Source organism: Hyperolius riggenbachi, chromosome 4, assembly GCF_040937935.1.
Source record: "Hyperolius riggenbachi isolate aHypRig1 chromosome 4, aHypRig1.pri, whole genome shotgun sequence".
Lineage (NCBI taxonomy): Eukaryota > Metazoa > Chordata > Amphibia > Anura > Hyperoliidae > Hyperolius > Hyperolius riggenbachi.
The window spans coordinates 164,581,688-164,600,073 of record NC_090649.1 but is presented as its reverse complement, the minus strand read 5'-3'; the positions used below and the strand labels follow the sequence as shown (position 1 = coordinate 164,600,073).

At 43.3% G+C, this 18,386-nt stretch overlaps 1 protein-coding gene across 2 annotated transcripts in view; it reads right to left on the bottom strand.

Annotated features, from left to right (window-relative positions):
* Window positions 1-18,386, bottom strand: part of SCHIP1 (schwannomin interacting protein 1) — a 538,791-nt gene that overhangs the window by 444,588 nt on the left and 75,817 nt on the right. The window lies entirely within an intron of this gene.

Genomic DNA, 18,386 nt, shown 5'->3' with positions numbered 1-18,386 from the left:
GATTAGACCTGTCCTCACTCAGGATTAAAAGTCGCTCTCTGTAGATAAGGAAAAATGGGGGTCAACCCCTCCACCAGGGGTGGATATTGATAATGTAAGAGTGAACAGAGGCGCCAGCAGGATAAAAGGTTCTAAAAGGCTTAAAATCTCTCAGGAGCTGGTGGTGGACTCGTCTCCCCGAAGCAGACAACATACCGTCAGTTTTATGACAACAGGTTTATTAATATACTCCAAAACAAACAGTGCAACGCGTTTCACGGGTATGTTCCTGCTTCCTCAGGCAATAAACAGATAGGAGTACACAGTATAGTCTCAAGGTCACGAATAGTGCTATTCGTGACCTTGAGACTATACTGTGTACTCCTATCTGTTTATTGCCTGAGGAAGCGGGAACATACCCGTGAAACGCGTTGCACTGTTTGTTTTGGAGTATATTAATAAACCTGTTGTCATAAAACGGACGGTATGTTGTCTGCTTCGGGGAGGCGAGTCCACCACCACCTCCTGAGGGATTTTAAGCCTTTTAGAACCTTTTATCCTGCTGGCGCCTCTGTTCACTCTTACATTGACTTTGCATGTGCCTACTTGAGCAGGGAGACTTTCTTGGTGCTGCAAGATTTCAATCCTTTATAGCGTATTGTGTTACCTATGGTGTTTTTTGATAATTGTGGTCCCAACTGCCTTTAGATCATTAACAAGCTCCTCCCATGTAGTTGTGGGTTGATCGTTCATCATTCACATGATCATCCACACCCCATGAGGCAAGGAGCTCTAGACCAAAGGCCATTGATGGTTATTTTAAAATTCATCCATATTTGAATAGTTGCATCAACAATTTTCACCTTCTAACCAAACTTCTTGCTTATGGTCTTGAAGCCTATTCCAGCTATGTGCAGGTCTACAAGGGGGTTTATATATGAATTTACTATGTTTTATCATGTATGATTGATTAGTATTCATTCAAAGTTTAAATATGTTTCAGTAAGTGTACATGTTTTCATGATATGCCATTATTGTGTCATGCGGGTATTAGCTAGCTGGTATATGTGAAACCAGTTAAATTGCCTGTCCCTTTTTGAACATCTGTTCGTACCTATACACATCTTTCATAGAGTATGTGTTTATTTCCTGTTCGGGTTATCGCTATACTATATCAGGCTAATTTAGAATATGCATGTATTAAAAAGACTCAGCTACAGTAAATCTAACTGTCCTTAAAATAACCCTTAATGAGGCATGCAAACACCAAAATAAACTGCTTAATTTTGTGAGTGCTGTATAATGAGGTGAGCCATATTGTTCTCAGAGTTTAGTGTAAGATTCTTTCTCTTGGTGAAATGTGCCATGCATATACTTATACTCCCTACTCTTCATGCATATGTTTTATGCTACAGATATAACATGATATTCCCACAATGCATCTTCAAGATGGGTCTTTCAAGCTGCAAGGAAACCCTTTATTTATGAAGCACACTAGTTCTCATATATTGTGAGGTACTGTAAATAAATATCCACTGTGAAAATAAAAGTAGTTCCCTCAATAGAGAAATCACACATCCATTTAAAAAACAAGGTGTTTCCATGAAAGCATAAATAAAAACAAGGGGTTTCCATGGGAGCATAAATAGATAACTTCCATTCATCATCACCATTCCCAATGAGTACATAACTCCCCCACTATCCCCAATACAAAGGCAGTAAATACAAGGAACCACCAAGAGGGACATGGGGAAGTGCTAATAGTATATGGGGACCACATGAATATAGCCCCATAATGGGATGGGTAGCAGGGTGTGTGGGCGGTGAAGTGAGATGGGAAAATGTGCCCAACCATGGTGTGGTGAACCTGTCATATATTGCGTTATGGCAGCAGTTCATACATACAGACTTGGAGTACAGATAATAGGTACATAAAATAAATAAGGAAGTATTTTTTAAATTTTGCAGATAGAGACAGGGAGAGTAGACCCCTTCCATGAGAATTCCCATCCATGGTAATCAGCTTCCAGAATGAAGTAATTTGATTCCACAGCAGCAGGCAAGTTATCTTTCACAATCTTCTCTTTGCTCTGTTCCATCAGCTATTCGCTGCAAGTGGTAAATATATGTCTTCCATGTGTAATATATTATGTTATAGTTGTGGTACAAAGCATCTGCTACACCGCACCACTGTGAATGTGGCCTAACTGATAACAATTACTGATACCACCACCATGTTTATTTGACAACAGCTTCAGCTATACATTGCAGAGTGCCAGTACCATACCTCCCAACTTTTTGAGATCAGAAAGTGGGACATTTAAGCCACACCCCTGCCACCCTCTAACCATGCCCCTAACACACCCCTAAAGACACAGTCAACTGTAAAGATTTCATGAGAAAAATATGTTGTATTATTATTCAAACCACACTGGCCCTTTCTAACCTGGTTCATTTTCCTTCATATTAACATCTGAAAATAAGAAATATATCCATTTAAAGCATGGGGATAAACTTGAGTCGATTAAAGGATACCCGAACTGAAATGTGACATAATGAGATAGACCTGTGTATGTACAGTGCCTAGCACACAAATAACTATGCTGTGTTCCTTTTTTTCTTTCTCTGCCTGAAAGAGTGAAATATAAGGTATGCAAGTGGCTGACTCAGCCCTGACTCAGACAGGAAGTGACTACAGTGTGACCCTCCCTGATAAGAAATTCCAACTATAAAACACTTTCCTAGCAGAAAATGGCTTCTGAGAGCAAGAAAGAGGTAAAAATGGGGAATTTCTTAACAGTGAGGGTCACACTGTAGTCACTTACTGTCTGAGTCAGGACTGAGTCAGCCACTTGCATACCTTATATTTAACTCTTTCAGGCAGAGAAAGAAAAAAAGGAACACAGCATAGTTATTTGTGTGCTAGGCACTGTACATACACATGTCTATCTCATTATGTCACATTTCAGTTCGGGTATCCTTTAAACACATTTTCAATAGAAAAATACATATATTTGTACATCAGTCCTGAAAGAGGGACAAATAAGTAAGAAAGAGGGACAAAGGGATTCGGTTCCCAAAGACAACCTTTTCCTTTCAAAAGTAGGACAGTTGGGAGCTATGTAGTCCCCAAACCAAGCATCTTGGGCCACAAGGCCTCCCACCCATTGATGCATTCAGAGCTTTAGCTATACATAGACTAAGCTCTGCATCCAAGCCAATTTCCCCAGAGCTTCCTGTGGGAACTTTATGCAGCAGTACATGTATATATTAGCATGAATTATATACTCTATGTGTATATTTGACTTCTAACAGGAACTACTAAATCAATGCCTGTTATCTATTGTAAATTATGTCAAAAACAAAAGCAATGGCAATGGCATAAATAAACAGTTTAGTATCACTGGCATAGAGGTAGGAAGCTGGTGAAGCTGTGCCCTCTGAGTGTAGCCTGACATTTGACATGGTCAGTGGTACATCTTACCTAGCTGGCTTTACATTCTCTAATCAATAGCACATGGCAGATTATAAGCATTGCTCAGGTCAGCCCAGCAGCTCTTACTCAGCTACAATGATGTTTTCTCCACCTGCTTCTGCTCTTTCCACACTAATCTAGCTGTAATGACTTCCTAATGTCTACAGAAATGTCTATGTAAATGAAAGCAATAAAACAGAATGAGCAGATATTTTAGCAGTTAAGTGAAATCCAGCGACACAATTTTAGCTTGAAGAATTACACGAGCAGCATCATTTAGTCCCTTCCTGTCCTGTTATGTTATGTAGGAAACCATTTTCCTTAAATTATTGTGTCTAAAATGCCGCATTCTAAATGAATTTGTGGCTGCCTTGGTGCACTTGAGGTCATTAACTGCAAACCCAAGTCCATTTTTCCAGGACATAACATAAAATATATAAATGGATTAGTCCAAGTGCTCATGCAGCAAGATGGGGAGTTTCTAGGCAGTCTGTACTCCATGAAGACAGTACAGATTATTACTGGCCTGCAAATAAATGCAATTTGAGCCTCAGGGCTGCTTACCAGTGCGCACGTTGTGGTTCTCTTTCGGCAATGCATGGTTTAAAATCCACAGGGATTTGTGACACTGCATAAGGAGTACTGACTGATGTTCCCACTAATGTATTGTGATCCATGCATATGTCCGATTCTGTGCGTTTCCCCATACAGTGTAATTGAACGGGGTCCGTGTTGCAATGGATAGAAATGCATTGGTGTGCTTTCACAAAAAAATAGTAAAATGTACATGTTTACACACACATATAAGGTGTACATTTCTGCCACTGAAAAATACACTATAAATTACTTTGTCGTATATTGCCATAACTTACAGGTCTGACAGTTTTTAGACTAGCCCAAATCATCATTGAGGATTATCAATATTTACACTATGCTTTAAAAAAGGTCTCCCTCGAAAGGATCAATGCAAAGAACCCAGCAGGCCCTACCTTCTCATTGGCACATTCGTTTGGAAGTGGGACTGAGAAACTGCCATCCAGTAAGTGCTTAAAACGAAGAATACCTTGAGAATCCACCATGAGTAGACGGACTAGTCCAAAACATGTGAGATCTGTTTGATTGCCACCTACTATAAGTGACAGTGACTTATGAAAAAAGTAATTTATAGTGCATTTTACTGTGAGAGAAATGTACATATTATATGATATTTTACATTTTAAAATTCTTTGCGTTGGTGTTTGGCGATGGTCTTTAAGCGATTTTTACAATTCATAGTCGGCAGCAAGTTAAAATGACAATATTTTTAATACAGGTAGTCCCTGGTTAACAAACGAGATAGGGACTATAAGTTCGTTTTTAACCTGAATCTGTTAAGTCGGAATACTGTGCCATCTCTGTCCCCTGTACCTACTCTGTGCCTCCAGTGTCCCCCCGTTTCACCTCTGCCCCTTGTGCCTGTAGTACAAGTTTAAAAGCCATTTTTTTCTTTGAATTTTTTTAATCGATTTTCTAAAAAACTACAAGTCCAATTTGATTTTTTTTACTTGTTCCCACATAATCACAGAATCCATGCTGTTCATATCGGCAGGTCGTTTGTAAATTGGGCGTTCATAAGTCGGGGACTACCTGGCTGTAATGCCTAATTGCATAAATTCCTGTGGAAGATGTTTGTAGCTATTTGCAATGATAGCTTTCTGTTCTTGTTAAGGTAAATCTTGGGGAAGATTAGAACTTCTAAGATGTTTTACTGCAAAATGTGTTCCTATTAATGCCCTGCCCTGACTTTGACAATTTCTAAAATGTAAGCAAAATATTTTCACAGATTCTAATAATAGTAAATTAATTTTCACAGACTAATAATAAATGATGTACTACATGTGTAACCCGATTTATCCGTTAGCACCAGGCACCCGGCTGAGTGGAATCCACCAGACACTGACTCAGGGGAAATGATCAAAGATGTATTCGTGACCTAACAGTGGTCATTGTAGAAGTAGATCAAACAAATACACTTCAATGTCACAACACACTTTCCTTGCATATCAAAGGTCAAATAATACAATCTCCTGGTCTTCACAGCCGGTGCACCGGTAAAAGCTGCGGAATAAAAAAGGTTAGTTACATACAAAGTATTTGAGCTACAAAGGTCTTCTCGTACAACAATCCACTTTACAGCATATACAATACACAGTACCGTTGTTGGGTGTGGGCTGGGGGTAAGGGGCTGGTCTACTGAGAAATACAGTTCAGTTCCTAAACAGTTCTCAGTCCCTTCTAACCAAGTCCAAGCTACTTTGCTCAGCAAGACCTTTTAGGAACTCGTGACAGTTCTGGAGATGGTACTGAACAATTAACAGTTTCGCTGGTTGGTCCCAAGTAGGACGTTCAACTTGTTCACAGATCTGTTATCTGTTATGCGCTTTACTCCTTGTATGGTAACATTCAATTCACTCTACCTCCTAACACCTCCCCTTTGAATAGGACCTCCCAAAATAATAAACAAAATAAAATACAAATCAAATAATCATAAAAAGTTAGAACAAAATAAAAGCAAATAAAATAAAATATAAAGTGACCGATGCACCCCTCTATACCATCAATATCACCCTCCTACAATTTGTTTAAGTGCACTTTGACTTTAAGGCTGAATAAGCTCTAATTTAGAGTTGATGCAAAACATGTACTTCAACTTAGTTGACTTTGTATCTTGATCAGATATCACCTGGTTTCTCCTGCACCACTGTGAGGAAACGCGGAAAAGCCGCCACAAGTACTCAGAGTGAGGCGGCTGTTTCCGCGTCCAACATGGCGGCACAACGCGGAAAAACCGCTGCATGCCGCATGGGCAGAGCGGTGAAGTCCGCGTTGGATGCAGCAGATTGTGCGCATGACAATGTTAATGACAGTGTGGTTGGACGCGGGGAGGCCGCCGCTTGCTTGGAGAGCAGCGCGGCGGGTCCCGCGCCCGAGTCAGCAGATACATTGCAAAACATGTCTGGTGTGGCTGGGACTGATAGTCCACACAGGTTCAGAAGGACGCGCGCGCTGAGAGGCAGAGCTTATATGACAGCCAGAGGAGAGTCAGCTGACCAAGCTGGTCAGCTGACATTTTCACCAGTTCTCATTGGTCCAGCACTTAGGGGTGGCGCTGGAGAGCGCTATAGTATATATACTGGCTGCTGGTCATTTCTCTGGTGTCTGGCGTTGCGATCACTACGTGGTAGCACTCAGACCTTGTCAGTATCTGTGTTCTAGATCAGTTTCCAAAGGTGTTGATGATCACGGAGCTCACACCTTAGCTTAGGAATATTGTATTGTATTATTTATTATGACCTTCTGCCTGCCTGACCATTCCTATGGTCTCTGATTCTGTATCTTGCTATTCTGATATCCTGTTGCCAAACTCTGCTCGTTCCTGGACTCTGTATCTGCCTCCTGATTCTGTACCTTGCTATTCTGATACTCCGTTGCCAAACTCTGCCTGTCCATTGGATTACGTATCTGTCTCCTGATCTGTACCTTATCTGTCTGTGTTTTAACGACCTGGCTTGCCTGACCTCGAGAACTGGCCTTACTGTTAGAGGCAGTTCCCAGACCTGTTAGTGACACCCTCACTGGTGTCACTCACTCTCTGTCCTTCCTACTCTCAGCCTAGCTCCTCCCCCGGGAGAGTCTAGGCTAACGGAAGGAACGTACTTCTGTGCAGTATTCCTTACTGCTTCTGTACCTACTTCTGTGGTACAGTCCTCAAAGTATTACTGTCGCTCCTAACACTCTCATATCTCAGGTGTCCAGAGGTTAGTAGATATATCTGATTATCGGTGATACTGCAGATCGTCAATAATCGGGTATATTCTGCATTCTCGGTGATACTGCAGATCACCGGTAATCAGACCCTCTCTGTGTTACACCGATCGTTACAACCACACTTTAGTATCACAACATGCAATGTAACTCCTCCTCCACTTATCTCCTTTAGGACTGTTAGGTTCCCTTTAAATGTCAAACTCTCGGTAATTCTGCAGAACAAATCAATTGAAGAACTTATAACTTTAACGCCTGACTTGAAACGGACTTGACAGGAACAATGTCTCTTTATATACCAGGACTAAATGCAAGCCGGAGCTGAGTTAGCTTTGCGGGTACTTTAGGGAGGTTACTAATGTCTTTCAGCAGCAGCAAGGTCTGAACACTTAATACACTTCTTATAATCAACAGCACGTTCGCTTAGCACAATGTCTCTGTGTGTGGATAGCTTTCTCACACTAGCAGTCTCTAGTAACATCACCTTAGAACAGAATTGGCCTCTTCAGGTTCTGGGTTGCTATTTTCAGCAAGCCTCCGCTTAACACTGGCTACTAATTGAACACACCCTGCACTGGCGCACGAAGGGGAGGGGGTTACCGATGCCCCCTGCTGCTCTCCCCCCACGCCAGTGGAGAGAAAGGAAGATCGCGGCACCAGCCACTGAAGTGTAATGCCGGGAGGGAGGCCGGCATCACTCCTCCCTCCATCGCCATCAGTGCCCCCCTTTTGAGTCCACTTGCAGAGAACGCTCAGTGGGCGTTAGTTTACCTGTCTCTGCGCTCCTGCCAGCTTCATTCTATTTCCTGTTTCCCATGATGTGAAACAGGAAGTAGAATGAAGAAGCCGGCCAGAGCACAGAGACTCAGGTAAACTAAACGCCCGCTGCACGTTCTCTGCAAGTGGACTCAAAAGGGGGCACTGATGGTGAGGGAGGGAGGAGTGATGTCGCCTCCCCTCCCTGCATTACACTTCGGTGGCTGGTGCCGCCAAGATCTTGCTTTTTGCTCACTGGCACCCTAAGTCCACCCCCACAGAGTGGCATCCTCTTTCCTCCTCTCCCCGCAGAGTGGCACCATTCACCCCATGCACCCAATGTGGCACCCACCCCCTCCTACCCACCCAGGTTGGACCCCTCATCTCCCCCCAGAGTGGCACCCTTCTCCCACCCAAAGTGACACCCTACCACCAACCCATGTTGGCAGCCTCCTCTCCCCCCAGAGTGGCAACCTCCTCCCACCCAAAGTGGCACCCTATCACCCACCCATGTTGGCACCCTGCTCTGTCCTCTCCCCCCACAATGGCACCCTTCTACTCACCCACTCCTACCCACCCAGAGTGGCATCCTCCTCCCTCCCCCCCCCCCCCAGAGTGGCACCCTTCACCCCATCCAATGTGGCACCCACTCCTACCCACCCAGGTTGGCACCCTCCTCTCCCCCAGTGTGGCACCTTTCTCCCACCCAAAGTCACACCCTACCACCCACCCATGTTAGCACCCTCCTCTCCCCCCAGAGTGGCACCCTTCTCCCACCCAAAGTGGCACCCTACCACCCACCCATGTTGGCACCCTCCTCTCCCCTCAGAGTGGCACCCTCCTCCCACCCAAAGTGGCACCCTACCACCCACCCATGTTGGCTTGTAGTTGGCACTCAGGCCTGTACTCATCTGTCTGTTGCCTCCGGCCTAGCTCGGGTCTGGGCAGGGTCTGCCGCCTCCGGTCACTTCAACCTGCTGTCGCTGTCCTTACTGGCTCTGCGCTGATCACTGTATGGCCGCCGGGTCCCCTCTCACTCTCCGGGCAACTGCTACACCCTCTCTCTTTTGGTCCACCTCCTTCCCGCTCCACACCGCTAGCTCCTGGCTCTAAGTCTCTCCCTCTCTCTCTCACTCTCAGGCGCGTTCTCTCCAGCTAGTTCCCTCCGGCTACACCCTTCTATCTCCGCCCCCTGCACCTGCGCAATAGCTCCTTGACAGGCCACACGGGGCTTCTGGAAAGTTCCAGCAAGTTCCCCTGTTTTGTATACTCTGGTCACTTAGCAACAGTCTATGCGACCATGCTGATGCTTACACTCCTCTCCCATGTGCCATTTTAGTTCCACAAACTGGCGCCATACACATAAAAATATATTAACACTTTGTAACCCTCTTTTGGGGTGTTACATATGCAATAAATACACTTGATTACACTCAATTAGAAGTTAACAATAAAACAGACATAATGGTATTATATAAATGAACAGTATATAAAATAATATCAGCAAATCATGGTAATATATTCAAATAAAAGCAAAATAGTAATTACATATAATGACAGCCCTTGGACTTCCTTATCACATCATCTTCTAGCTTGGCTTGGACCTATATCACATACAGTAGCACACAGTGATATATTTCATATTTTACACAATTTAGCAATCTGTGTATATTTTAGCAATCTGTGATTGACCATCTAAAAACAAATAGAGGTATTTCCCCAAGATGACATTATTCCTGTATACACCAAAAGGCATTATTTATGGAGACTGCAATAAGAAAACTACAATAACCGCTACTAAATGTTTGAATAATTTAAATGTGCGGCAGTCAGAAAATCCATACTAATTTCAGTTTTGCACCATTGAACATGAAGTATTGATTAGTGCTCAATTGCAGCTAAATTTATGAAGCTAGCTATGTTGGCGGAGTCGCATAACCTGATTAGCTGCACTCCTAAAGGCTGGAAAAGATGGCTCATGCATCAGCTGGTATGGTGCATTTCCAATGTCATGGACTTAGAATGATATTTCACTGATTATACCAAAACTGACCACATGTTCTCTAGAGATGACACAGAGTGTAATGCAAACAACCCTGCAAGCAAAGCCGGTGCTAATAGTATCACGGTGTGAGCTGATATAACTGTTCTGGTCTGCAGGGCATGGGTGCAGAACTCACACTCCAATGCACCAAAGTGACATTTTTCAGGGCAATACTTCTTAAAGGGGATCTTTCGCGAAAAAAGTAGGCAGTTAGAAAATGTGACAGATGACAGGTTTTGGGCCAGTCCATCTTTTTTAGGGGGATTCTCAGGGTTTTCTTTGTTTTCAACAGCATTTCCTGAACAGCAGTTTAACTGCCAACATAGTAAGATACCAGCCAGCCTCCCTAATCACTTGCACACTATTATGTCAGTTAAATTTTGCAACAGTTGTTCAGGAAATGCTGTTGAAAACAAAGAAAGCCCTGAGAATCCCCCTTAAAAAGATGGACTGGCCCAAAACTGTCATCTGTCACATTTTTTAACTGCCTCCTTTTTTCGCGAAAGAACTCCTTTAAGAAACCGGTAGAATGCTCAAAACTAGGTGTGTGATAATATTGTACAATGATGTAATGAACTGTGCCTAATGAATTTTGAGGCCTTAGTTGCAGATAGGAGTTAACTTATCTGGCACATACAATATTCACCAACATTTACGGTATGTATGGTCATGATGGTGCTCTGGTTTGCAAAATACCGACCTGCTTTAAAATCCACAAAATTCTAGAACATCAAAAAACGTGAAAAGGGATAAGACTAATTTAGACTGAAAACATATGATTTTTAACACACAGGTTTTTAACATATGCACTGTAATGCATGTTTTGTCATTTGCTTTTACATGTATTGGGTCTGCAATGCAATGCATTGCATTGTGAAAAAGGTTTCTGCAAAAATGCATATGAATTTTGGGAAACGGAAATTTCCTTCACCAGCACTATGTATCTGTTGTGCGTTAGATTACAGGAAAATAAACGAATGAAATAAACGATTGTATCTATCTTCCTTCTCCTAAAAATGACTTTAAGATATTCCACAGTTTCATTTTATGTTTAAATCTACTTTTTAAGTTTTAACTGTTTTATTGTTTTTGCTCAATGACACATTCATTGAAGTATGCCAGAGCTAAAATGTATGAACCATTTACCCTTTTTATCTCTTTCCTGCTCTCAGGAGCCATTGGCCTCAATTCACTAAGATCATGCTGGAGATAATAAGGCAAGAGAAAACTTACCTCACACAGTGAGAGAGTTATCTTATCTCTTCATTCCTTACGTTACCTCCTCTGTAGTTAATTTACCTCCTCTGTAGTTAATTTACCCCCTCTGTATTTAATTTACCTCCTCTGTAGTTATTTTCACATGCAGTTAATTAACAGCCTGTCTTTAACTCTGGAGTTATTTTAAGGATTGGAGAGTTAACTTAAAGACAGAAGAGTTCACATTAGGTTTGCCTGGGGTAAAATGTTTCCTGAATACTACATGCCTTATCACCATGGTAACAACTCTAGAAGAGTTATTAAAGACAGGAGATAAGCTTAGTGAATTGAGGCCATTGTCTTCTAGGAAAGTGTTTTACAGTTGGAATTTCTTATCAGTGAGGGTAACATGGTAGACAATTCCTGTCTGAGTCAGGACTGAGTCAGCCACTTACATACCTGATATTTAACTCTTTCAGGAAGAGAAAGAATAAAAGGAACACAGCACAGTTATTAGTGTGCTGGGCACTGTACATACACATGTCTATCTCACCATATCACATGTCACCTCTGGTATACTTTAAAGCTCACTGGAAATGATTCAGAACCGGCCCTTTCATCTAGTTAACATAACTAAAATTAAGCACCTTCAAATGAAGATTTATATTTTTGTAAGTAAAGAAACAGAATAGTATCCAACATCAAGTCTGTAAAATCTTAAACTGGGTATTGAAACCTGGATCTTCAGTCTCCTGAATGGAGCTCTGTAGTGAACTCTGAAATGATTAATTTAAATCGTACAAGACAGATAGTCAGCAAATCGGTAAACTGTCAAGTGGGCAATAAGTCTTGCAAAATGTATGCATGCCTTGATCAGCAGATTGAGGATGCCTGTTGTTGCCCTGGGTGTGTGCATGTTGCTCAGTTAGAAGTTGAGATCACAGAGCACAGATGCATTGACAACATGGAAAATAGCTTGGATCTTATGATCCAGACACTGATAGGATCCTGAGAGATTGGAGTACAGTTGGAGTATGGTTAAATAAGCTTTTTGCAAGATAGTAGAGATGATGATTCTGGAGTAGTGATGTAATGTATCAAATCTGCGGGTTCAAGGATATTAGGGGGATAGTGATCACAACATGATAACATTTCATCTAGTGATTAACAGGTCATGGAGCAGTGGAACAACTAAAAGTATGAATTTTAGAAAAGCAAAGTTGAATCAACCCAGGGACACACCAAGTTTGGTGGACTGGGATAGTATACTACAAGGTAAAGACACTGAAGGGAAATGGCAAAGCCGCTGAAGGGAAGTCTTGCTATACATAGCATCATCTGATGCATAGGGCCAGTTCTAGTTTCAATGGGGCCCCGAGCAAAATAAACAGGGGAGTTCCTGACAAACCCCCCCACCTCCCAACAAAAAAGTAGCATTAGAGGTTCTTTGTTGCAGCTAAATCTCCCCGAGGGCCCCTGACCTGGCTGCCCCAGAACACTTGCCAACTAAGCTGTGCCTTCCCCCCTGGGGCCTCTGCAATGTTTTTGGCAAAGTAGCATCTCACCTTTCCTTTGCTGGCAGGTCATAAAGGAGAGGTGACCCCGCAAGGATGAAGTAGGGGACTGCATGGAGCCACCGACTGACAGAGGAGCGCATCCACCGCGACAGGTGAAACACTATTCTGCCAAAGACATTGCAGGGGCCTCAGGAGCACAGTTAAATTAGGTTGGGGGGGGGGGGGGGGGGCTTGAGTCTCTGGGGACCTAGGGCAACTGCCCCCTTGGCCTCTATGGAAGCACTAGTCCTGCCGATGCATTTGAAGAGGAAGATATGTGTGAAATGATTCTCATGGAAACTGTGTTGATGGGTAACTGGAATAATATTTTTCAAAGCTTAAAAACCATGTTCTTCATTTCAGTGACCAGCTTTAATATCATTTACTATTGTGATTCTGTAAGCGCACAGAGGCATTCTATCAGTCCCAAAATACTTATAAACTGCTTTCTGGACTCCGCAGCATTTTTATAATTGATTATTATACTGTTCTCATAAGAGGGATTAAAAGCAAGCCTCTGTGCTTATAAATATTCATGAATGTTAAATACAACCAAGTGTCATTGAAAACCTGTGTGTGGTGCACGGGAAAAAAATGGTGATAGTTGCATTGCCAAAGAAACAAAGCTGTTACTCCAAGACTGCTCTGCCAAAGGCAACACACGGAAGCATAAAACTGTGCAGACGCAATTCATGATCACTATATATTATCATTACAGAAGCAGCATAGCTTTCCTCAGCCGGGTCTCTAAAGGTCTGTTATGTCACCATATAATGAGAACAACTGCTGAATATTTAATAACCACTGTAGGAAGTCTCTTCATTATGAAAAGAGATCACTATTTAAACAGTTGAAGACCACACAGTTATAGGACTCTGAATGCATTAAATGTAGTCTTCCAGGACTAATGTAACAAACTGCGTTGTTCTACGGCTATCATTAGGGATGGTCAGAAATGCCTATTTCCAATTCTAAAGAAATTACGACTTCTGATTTTCCGCTTTTCCAATTTCCGGTTTTCCATTTTTCTGATTCCCGATTTTCTGTTTTTCCAATTTTAGAATTTCAAGGGATATTTTATTAGTCAATTTTTGCATCAGAGAATGAGAAATCAGAAAAACGGAAAATCGGTCTTGTGATTGATCTGAAATTAAAATTTTGCGTAAAAATTCTGTATTATTTGATTGGTCCAATGCTTCCAAGTTCTGTGATTGGGCTAAAATTACAGAGTTCCGGTAAATCGGATTTTCGCGGGTTCCAATTTCTGTTTTCTAATCAGAAATGTGGATTTCTGATCAGAAAGGTGTAAGTTTCAATACCGCAGAATCCGAATGGGCATCCCTAGCTATTATGTTCAGTACGGTAGTTTTTGTACAGCGGAAAGGAATGGCAGCGCTTCCAAACAGACGCTGCACCTGAATTAACTACCTGCACAAGTATGCAGAGCTCGAATAACGGGCAGATTACACACCTTGCATTCAAAACAGGTACAGTAAAGGAGGGCGTTAGCTTCAGCATAAGTCGTCCCACGACGATGACGGGCCCCCACGGGAGAGACCTTTGATTAAATACTTTTCACAGTTTGAATATGCTTCACTATTTGATATGCTTCACTGTTAGACTAGTGGTTAAGTCTCTCCCGTGGGGGCCCATCATCGTCGTGGGAGAGTCTATTAGGGATAATTTGTGCACAGCTTATGCTGAAGCCAACACCCTCCTTTACTGTACCTGTTTTGAATGCAAGGTGTGTAATCTGCCCATTATTCGAGCTCTGCATACTTGTGCAGGTAGTCAATTCAGGTGCAGCGTCTGTTTAGAAGCGTTGCCATTCCTTTCTGCTATACAAAAACTACCGTACTGAACATAATATCTAGGGATGCCCTAGTGGCGTAGCAATAGGGGGTGCAGAGGTAGTGACTGCATCGGGGCCCTTGGACAAGAGGGGCCCCGAGGAGCCCACCCTTAACCGCAGTATTAGCTATTTATTGGTCATGTGCTGGTAATAATGACTTGTATAGATGCTTTGAATAGTAGTGATCATTAACACACTGTTCCCCATCCCCCTCTTGCACCTCTTACACTGGGGTTGTCCTTGGCAGGTTTTAGTGCGCCGTATCAACTTTTAAGTATAGCGTGCCTGGGGGGCCCCATGTAAAACTTGCACTGGGGCCCCCCAGCTTCTTAGCTACGCCACTGGGATGCCCATTCGGAGTATAATTCAGGCTAGCTGCCTCCATGGGCGTCAGCTTGCATTCAAATTTTAGAATTTAGATTAGTGTTCAGCACATAATTTGCATTTGATTTGTATTCAAGGTGTGTAATTAGCCTCGGGGGCTGTGCACATCTCTGGAGCCTTCACTTCACTTGCAGCCTGTGAGCGCTGCCCATTGCCTTCAGTACGGTAGTTTATTTCCTTTTTGGAAAGAGGTTGCATGCAGAGCATAGAAATTTTCTCTGTAATTATGTTGTAACACTGGCTGTGATGCAGGCTATGAAGTGTACACTGAATATAGGATAATCGAGATCAGATCGTCAACTGAGGTCCTACACGAAGTCAGAGATATACACAGGGACTGAGGCAGAGCAAGGTCAGTAACAGACTAGGATCATACACTGGTAATCAGATGGCTAAAGTACAGTAGGCTAAATCAAGTGCGAAAACGTTATACAGGCCGAAGTCATACATATAGGTCAGATGTCAGTCGTATTGGAAGGATCAAACAGGAGCAAAGTCAGGGACAGGCCGAGTCATACACAGATATCAGATGGCAGTAATACAGAGGAGCTAGGAAGATTCGAGGTCAAGAAGCAGGCAAAGGTCGATACAAAGAACAATATACAATATTACAATACTGACTGACTAGAGTACATATACTGTATATCGCACTGATGCACAATATATGAAATGTAGCTCTCCAGAACTTTAACTAGACTAAGTAGTAAAGCAAGGTCCAGTGCTCAGATAACTGAAAGCTATAACGGACAGCGAGTAACTGAATGCCCAGGGTTTAGGCCCCGTTCACACTTGCGGTTTTGTCAAAACCGCACCGGATGTCCGGACCGCACCGGAGCGGGACCGGACCTGATCCGTACGGTTCCTATCCGGATCCGGTCCGGATCCGGTCCGTTTGCATCCGGTTTCCGTGCGGTGTGAACACGGTTGCGGTCCGGATCCGGTTTCTTAAGGAGATAACATCCTGTAAATACCTGGGGTCTGGGAGGTCAGCAGAAGGGTCTGGGGTCATTGTTGGAGACAGGTGGACGTGTGGAGACCATCCGTGGATACAGAGACTGCAGTTGGGACCATGGATCCAGGCATTTTTTACTCGTAAACCTGGGAATTCTCTCCTTCCTGTTGTTCGCCTCCTCGTTATCAGACATCAGACATGTTGCTGCCAAAACGAGCTCCAGCATGAAATCGCTGCTGCCCCACTCTTTGAACGCTGGGCCCATGTGGTCCCCATCCAAAATGCATAGGAAGTGGGGTAGAACGTCCGGTTTTTGTAGCCAGTGTGTTGTGCGCTCTCCGGCTCTCATTGCTTTGTATTGGCCGGATGGTGCAGTCCGGCTCCGCTCCGGATACGGCTGCCGGAGGAGCCGGACCAAAAAATAGCGCATGTTGGAACGGACGCCGGAGTCCGGATCCGGTCCGGATCCGGTCCGGCAGAACGGACGCATGTGAACGGACGCATAGGCTTTTATTGCTATTGCCGTGCGTCCGTTCCGTCCGTTCTGCAAGCGGTCCGGCTCCGGCACGGCGATTCCGGACGGCCACCGCTAATGTGAACCGGGCCTTATATAGCAGAAAAAGAGCACAGACCAAGCCCCCAGGAAAATTAGACCAATCAGCAACATCCCTGCAGCAAATGTCAGCTGACCGCAGGAATCAGCTGACACACTTCAGAAACGCCTCCTTAACCTGTAAAGGCAGTTCTGAGCTGTGCGCGACCTCCTAGAGAGACTGCCAGAAACATCACATTGACCCACATCTACAGGGGAGCCGGGGATGCGAACATGCTGACTCACATCTACAGGGGAGCCGGGGATGCAACTGACCAAAGAGGAAGCTTCCTCCAGCTGCTCAGAGCAGACTCCAGAGACAACACCAGGTAAGTTTGTTACAGATGTTTGCTTATAGTAATCTTAGGGAAGAGTGTGCTAAGTTACTGGTCCGGTATTGATACGTAATTACAATCGCATTATTTCCACTGGTGTCAGTCAACCAGAGAAGGCGGCTTGAAGTGATGGCTATCATGAGGCCATGGAAATAAAATGACTTTGGCATGGCAATACGTGCTTTGTCATATGCCCAAAGATTAATATAGGCCATGAGAAATCAAGACACTTAGCTAATTAAACAACTCACCGGAGTGTAACTAAGTGTTTGTGTGAGAGATTTCCACTACTCTGGTGGAGATAGCTGCCAATAAGTCACCGTAGGTCCTAAAGTTATTCCATCTGCTGACTTCTGTGCTGACAATAACTTAGGTTCAGGGCTGTGACTGTAAGTCTGGTTTTCCTGATGACTGCCTTTCCTACTAAAGCATAAAAGTCTCTTATTATTTGCTAATTCTAACTATTAGACACCGGCACATTTCTTTGCTCATGTTCCCCCAAATGGAGGACAAAGTGAGAAAATGGGAGCTGAACGGTTTGGATAACTGCTTTTTTTTTAAAGCTTTATTCAAAGAGAGCTCTAAAAGCAGTCCCAAACAAAGTTCACAAACAGCATTTTTTTAACCATAATTTCACAAGCTTGCAGATGTCTGTTTGGAAAAGGTAAAGATCCGCAAACTGCAGTAAAGTATAAAAAAGTCAGGTATACTTTATTTTCAAACATCCACATGTAAAGACATCAACATACAGGATCAGCTAATGTGTATCGAGCTTCAGAATACACCCTTAGTCATAGCCAGATCGATGTCTGTTAGCACGCAAGCCTGTCTGCTCTGAGTCCTGTCTGTACTGCCCCTCTGCTCTCTCAGCACTTGCCCTGCTATGCACCCTACTCTTTGCAAATCTTTGTCTGGGAAATTTCTCCCTGCAATTTTCTCCTACCTCTTTTCCCATCACCTTCACCTAATGGCCCTCCACTGCCAAAAACTCCTCACATACTCACCTTCAGAGTGCCTCAACTCCTTTGAGCCTTCCTTCTGAGTGGGCTGTGCTGCCCTTATTCTTGTATAAGGAACAATGAGAGAAAGGCTTGAGTGTAGGCTATATATCAAAAATGGCTGAGGCCGATCAGAAAATGGCTGACATATGTGTCATTAATAATATCACTCAAACGCAGCTGATTCACCAATACAAAATATTATTTATTAGAAGTGCAGAATTCAACAAGTAAATTAAAAACGCATGGGATGGCAACCCCGCCATACAACCAGAAAGCATACCACATGCAGGTGCACCACACTAGCAACACTAAGATGCACTGTTACAACAGGGATTATCCATAATAACAACCAGAGATTGGAATGATGTCTCCAGGTGAGATGGAAATTAACAGAACGCAGAACCTCGATATGGATCAATACTGTCCAGATAGTTGCAAAAAGCAGCAGCAAAAGCAATA